Source organism: Capra hircus, chromosome 11 (assembly GCF_001704415.2).
Source record: "Capra hircus breed San Clemente chromosome 11, ASM170441v1, whole genome shotgun sequence".
NCBI classification, from domain to species: Eukaryota; Metazoa; Chordata; class Mammalia; order Artiodactyla; family Bovidae; genus Capra; species Capra hircus.
Genome location: NC_030818.1, coordinates 23801306 through 23807718, shown reverse-complemented (window position 1 = coordinate 23807718; position 6413 = coordinate 23801306).

Below are 6413 nucleotides of genomic sequence, written 5' to 3'. Positions count from 1 at the left end.
AGGCTTCAGCAATATGTGAACCATGAACTTCCAGATGTTCAAGCTGGTTTTAGAAAAGGCAGAGGAACCAGAGATCAAATTACCAATATCCACTGGATCATGGAAAAAGTAAGAGAGTTCCAGAAAAACATCTATTTCTGCTTTATTGACTATGCCAAAGCCTTTGACTGTGTGGATCACAATAAACTGTGGAAAATTCTGAAAGAGATGGGAATACCAGACCACCTGACCTGCCTCTTGAGAAATCTGTATGCAGGTCAGGAAGCAACAGTTAGAACTGGACATGGAACAACAGACTGGTTCCAAATAGCAAAAGGAGTATGTCAAGGCTGTATTTTGTCACCCTGCTTATTTAACTTCTATGCAGAGTACATCATGAGAAATGCTGGACTGGAAGAAACACAAGCTGGAATCAAGATTGCCGGGAGAAATCTCAATAACCTCAGATATGCAGATGACACCACCCTTATGGCAGAAATTGAAGAGGAACTAAAAAGCCTCTTGATTAAAGTAAAAGAGGAGAGTGAAAAAGTTGGCTTAAAGCTCAATATTCAGAAAACGAAGATCATGGCATCCGGTCTCATCACTTCATGGGAAATAGATGGGAAACAGTGGAAACAGTGTCAGACTTTATTTTTTTGGGCTCCAAAATCACTGCAGACTGTGATTGCAGCCATGAAATTAAAAGATGCTTACTCCTTGGAAGAAAAGCTATGACCAACCTAGATAGTATATTCAAAAACAGAGACATTACTTTGCCGACTAAGGTCTATCTAGTCAAGGCTATGGTTTTTCCGGTCATGTATGAATGTGAGAGTTGGACTGTGAAGAAGGCTGAGCGCTGAAGAATTGATGCTTTTGAACTGTGGTTTTGGAGAAGACTCTTGAGAGTCCCTTGGACTGCAAGGAGATCCAACCAGTCCATTCTGAAGGAGATCAACCCTGGGATTTCTTTGGAGGGAATGATGCTAAAGCTGAAACTCCAGTACTTTGGCCACCTCATGCGAAGTGTTGACTCATTGGAAAAGACTTTGATGCTGGGAGGGATTGAGGGCAGGAGAAGAAGGTGACGGCAGAGGATGAGATGGCTGAATGGCATCACTGACTCGATGGACGCAATTCTGAGTGAACTCCGGGAGTTGGTGATGGAGACGGAAGCCTGGCGTGCTGCGATTCATGGGGTCGCAAAGAGTCGGACATGACTGAGCGACTGAACTGAACTGAACTGATAAAAGTTTCTGAGCCCTTCGCCCCAGATTCCTCCAGTGTGGTGCAGCCCACAAGGTACCTGCACTCTAGGACTTACTGTTGCTCTGCGGGAGGCGGGGACAAGTGAGATGGTGCTACCATGCCAATACTGCAGCTTGTCTGCTGTGTGTGACTTTCAAACTGTCTTTCTCTGATTCAATCTCTCATTGTCTTCTTTTGACATCTGTGGAGTTATGCAAGCCAGCCTGCTGTGTGCTTCATCATCTCCCTTGGAATCCTGTTTTTCCTTGCCATATATGAGACTGGAGTTCTTCCCTGACACTGGGCTGCTTCTTTTTGGCCTTTCATTCTTTTTGCATTCTGAGGCAAAATGCCTCATATGCCATTGCTCCACCTAGGATGCCCTCTCTGAGGGCTCCATGCATGTGTGATCACAGAGGGTTCTGCACCAAGAAGGGAAAGAGCTTGCTTTAATGCTTACTTCAAATGCTCTGCTTTTCCTGTTTTCTGGTCTTAATTTTTGAATAAAGGTCTCAGCATTCTAATTTTATACTGGGTTCCACAAATTATATAGCTTGCCCTGCCTCTCTCTGGTCAGGTGATGGATTTTCAAGGCTCAGCTTAGAAATAATAATTGATTGCCTCTCTTCCTCCTCCCTTCACTTTCCCATTTATTTCGTGCTCTTGTTCCAGTTGCTAGACGGATTTGCAGCTCTCCTATGGAAATCATATTTGTTTTCATTCTAAAGGCTTCAGTTGGCAAAAATCCAGTGGTTAAATAAATCCACTTGCTTATGAAGTATATGTCTGTTTTGGCTTCCTTATTAAGAAATGAGCATCATGAACTCAGGCACTGCTCAACACCTGAATACAAAAGTGCGGAAGATATCTTACTAAGGTGCTAAGGCTGAGGACCTACTGGAAGAATCTCTATGTTTAGAACAAAGTGTTATTCATTTCTTACATCTCTATATATTTCTATAATTTATCATTTGATATATATATATATATATATATATTTATCCTTTTCAGTTCTATTTGCAGTTATTTTTTTACCCCAATCTACCACCCTTTATTCATCCCATTATAAGCACTGTGAAAATTAACTTGTGTTTTACACTGGTAAAGCTTGCCATGACTTGGGAAGTATCCTGTTGGGTGATTCTATTGCTTCAACTTAATTTTACTAGGCTTGTTCTGAAGACCAGCATACGACTTTGGCATCCATGCAAAGACGTCTGGTCCACAGATCCTTTTGCTTTAGTGAACAGAAGAATGAGGCAGCTGTACAGTGCTTGTAAAAACTGTGGCCACAACCTACATAATGAAAGGAAAAAACTGACACTTGCCAAAATATGAAAGACCTCACCAGGGGAAAAATAAATGTTTAATAAACCAACTGGATTGGAAGATATGATTATTCAAAATGGCCAGGTTTGTAGGTTGTAGAAATCCTGATAATTATTCTTACTAACTTTGCCTTAACTAATATGAGTTTACTTACAACATACATTGTGAAATGAAGCAAAATACTTCATAACATTAGCGATGTAAACAGTTCTCAGCATCACTGTTTTCTGAGGGGAAACAATGGGATATCTCTAGTATTAAAAATTTACTTCAGATAATGAAGTCACTTGAAGAAAGAGATACACCCACACTTTTTTTCTTTGGTGGAATATTCCTTATAGACTATCTGATAAATGTCTTATTGAGTGACTCCATATATCTATGGAAACTTAAAAACAGTACATTTTTAGTTTGAAATTTCGTACAAAGGTATTCCAAGCTCGGTATACTTTATGCCAATTGCTGTTGGCATTTTATGCCTATATATGTAATGATTCCTGATGTTATTAGCATTTTACTTTCAAAACTTTCTCCAGATGCCAATTTGACTTCCATTTTCTTTCTGCTTTACTACCACTGGGTTTCTTTTTTAAATAGGACCCACTAGAAAGAGGGAACTGGAAGTTTTAGCACTTGGGAACTTCTGTTTGAAAAGAATTGCATGTTCTCTGAAATTCATATTCTTTGTTCCATGAGAACATTAGCACGTCCCCTTCTCACTTCACTTCCACCTCCCTGTGTCCTGATTAGGCTAGTGAACAAGTTGACAGGTTTTCACTGTGTTCTTTCTAGGGGAAATGACTGCTTCCAGTGCATAATAACAAAGTGATGAACTTGATATACCAGTTGTACCTTTTCAGTATAAGTGCAGAAAGAATTTCTGTTGATACAAGTTTTCACCTTTTGGATATTCTGAGTTTGTTCAGTCACTAAGTCATGTCCGAATCTTTGAGATCCTATGAACTTCAGCATGCCAGTCTCCCCTGTCCTTCACTATCTTTCTGAGTTTGCTCTAACTCACGTCCATTGAGTCAGTGATGCCGTCTAAATATCTCATCCTCTGTTGCTTCCTTTTCTTCCTACCCTTAATCTTTCCCAGCATCAGGGTCTTTTCCAATAAACTGGCTCTTTGCAAGAAGTGGCCAAAGTCTTGGAGCTTCAGCTTCAGCACTAGTCCTTCCAATGAATATTCGGGGCTGATTTCCTTTAGGATTGACTGGTTTGATTTCCTTGCTGTCCAAGGGACTCTCAAGAGTCTTCTCCAACACCACAGTTCAAAAGCATCAGTTCTTTGGTGCTTAACCTTCTTTATGGTCCAGCTGTCACATCTATACATTAATAGTGGAGAAACCATACCTTTGACTATATGGACCTTTGCCGACAAAGTGATATCTCTCCTTTTTAATACACTGTTTAGGTTTGTCATAGCTATTCTTCCAAGGAGCAAGTGTCTTTTAATTTTGTGGCTGCAGTCACCATCTGTATTGATTTTGGAGCCCAAGAAAATGAAATCTGACACCGTTTCCCCATCTATTCACCATGAAGTGATGGGACTGGATGCCATGATTTTAGTTTTTTGAATGTTGAGTTTTAAGGCCTTTCACCTTCATGAAGAGGCTCTCTAGTTCCTCTTTCCTTTCTGCCATTAGGGTGGTATCATCTGCATATCTGAGATTGTTGATATTTCTCTTTTTAATCTTGATTCCAGCTTGTGAGTCATCCAGCTCAGCATTTCATATGATGTACTCTGTATGTAAGTTAAATAAACATGGTGATAATATACAGCCTTGATGTAATCCTTTCCCAGTTTTGAACCAGTCCATTGTTCCATGTCCAGTATGAACTGTTGCTTCTTGTTCTGCATACAGGTTTCTCAGGAGGCAGGTAATGTGGTCTGGTATTCCCATCTCATTAAGAATATTCCACAGTTTGTTGTGATGCACATAAAGTCCTTAGGGCAGTCAATGAAACAAGTAGATGCTCTTTTTGGAATTTCCTTGGTTTTTCTGTGATGTAGTGGATATTGGCAATTTGATCTCTGGCTCCTTTGCATTTTCTAAATCCAATTTATACATCTGGAAGTTCTCAGTTCACATACTGCTGAAACCTAACTTGAAGTATTTTGAGCATAGTCTTGCTAGCATGTGAAATGAGGGCAATTATACAGTAATTTGAACATTCTTTGGCATTGCTTTTCTTTGGGATTGGAATAAAAACTGATCTTTTCCAGTCTTGTGGCCACTGCTGAGTTTTCCAAATTTGCTGGCATACTGAGTGCAGCTCTTTCACAGCATTGTCTTTTAGGATTTGAAATAGCTCAGCTGGAATTCCATCACCTCCACTAGCTTTGTTCATGGTATTGCTTCCTAAGGCCCACTTGACTTCACACTCCAGGATGTCTGGCTCTAGGTGAGCGACCATACTATCATTTGGTTACTAAGAGCTTTTTGGGTATACATTTAGAGTTTTTTTGTATCTGAGTTTGGATATTCTGAATTCATTTCTTTTGAATGTGACATTTAGAATTAGTCTTATACCTGTTGCAGCTTCTCAAGTAAGAATAATCTGGCTTATTTAGTTGTTAACTTTTACTTTAACACATGCACAGAATAGAGTTGGCATCATTAAAGTCACTTTTTGAAGTAGCAAATATCAAATGGGACTCCTGGAATCCTCAAAAGCAGCTTAAAAATAAGTAATTTTTAGTTTTCCCACCACGAGCTAAATATAGTTACTTTGGACCTTGAAGAAATCCAAATACAAGGAAGTAAAAATTCAGTAGTAGTCAGAGTGCAACCCATGATATTTGAACAATAAACACGCATTGGTCCCTTTTCCCAAAGCATCATTGTCATAAGAAAGATACTGTGGAAACAACTTGTGAGCATTTGATCAGTTTCCCACTCTTGTGGGCTGAGAATATCTGTAAGTTTAAGAAAATGCTAATACATTTAAAAGTGAAACATTGCTAAATCACATCTCTTGGTCTACTTGAGCCCCATGTAGCCTAGCCCATCTCTCTCCAGATCAGACCTGAAATCCTAGTTTCAGGAGAAGTCATTTAGTTATATACTTTAGTAGTCAGTAGTTGTTATTCTCACAAAACTTCTCTGTTACACAAAATTGCATTTCCCAGAGTTATACACTAAGTAGAAAGAATGAAGTAGCAACTGGTCAGACCCTCTAATAGGACAGTCCTTTCTATAACCAAGGGGTTGATAATATCTATTTGCAAGAGTCAACTGAAAAGGTGAAATACTTGCTTTCTTCTTCTTTTCAATAATTTGACCACCTGATGCAAAGACCAACTCATTGGAAAAGACCCTGATGCTGGGACAGACTGAGGGCAGGAGAAGAAGAGCGCCAAGGGGATCAGATGGTTGGATAGCATAACCTACTCAATGAACATGAGTTTGAGCAAACTCCAGGAGATAGTGAAGGACAGGAAAGCCTGGCTTGCTGCAGTCCATGGGGTAACAAAGAGTTGGACATGACTTAGTGACTCAACAACAACTTCTTTTCTGCTATGAAAACAAGCTGTGATTTGTATGCTTGGTTCATATTCTTTGTCACTTTGAGAATGGAAATTTCTTTTTTTTTTCCTCCAAGTGGTACAGTGGAAACTGATATTTTCCTTTTTATTGACTCTTACTAAAAAAATTTCTATGTTTCTTCCCAGAGTGATCATTTAAGCTAGAAAACATGTCAGCATGACCATCATCAAGTACATATGCTTGACTAAAATTTGTACTTTTACATTTGTGTTTGCTTTTCTGAAATAATTTTCCATTAAAAAAAACTTTAAATTCCATAATGTCAACACAGCTTAAGATCACATTATTTAAAGAAAATTT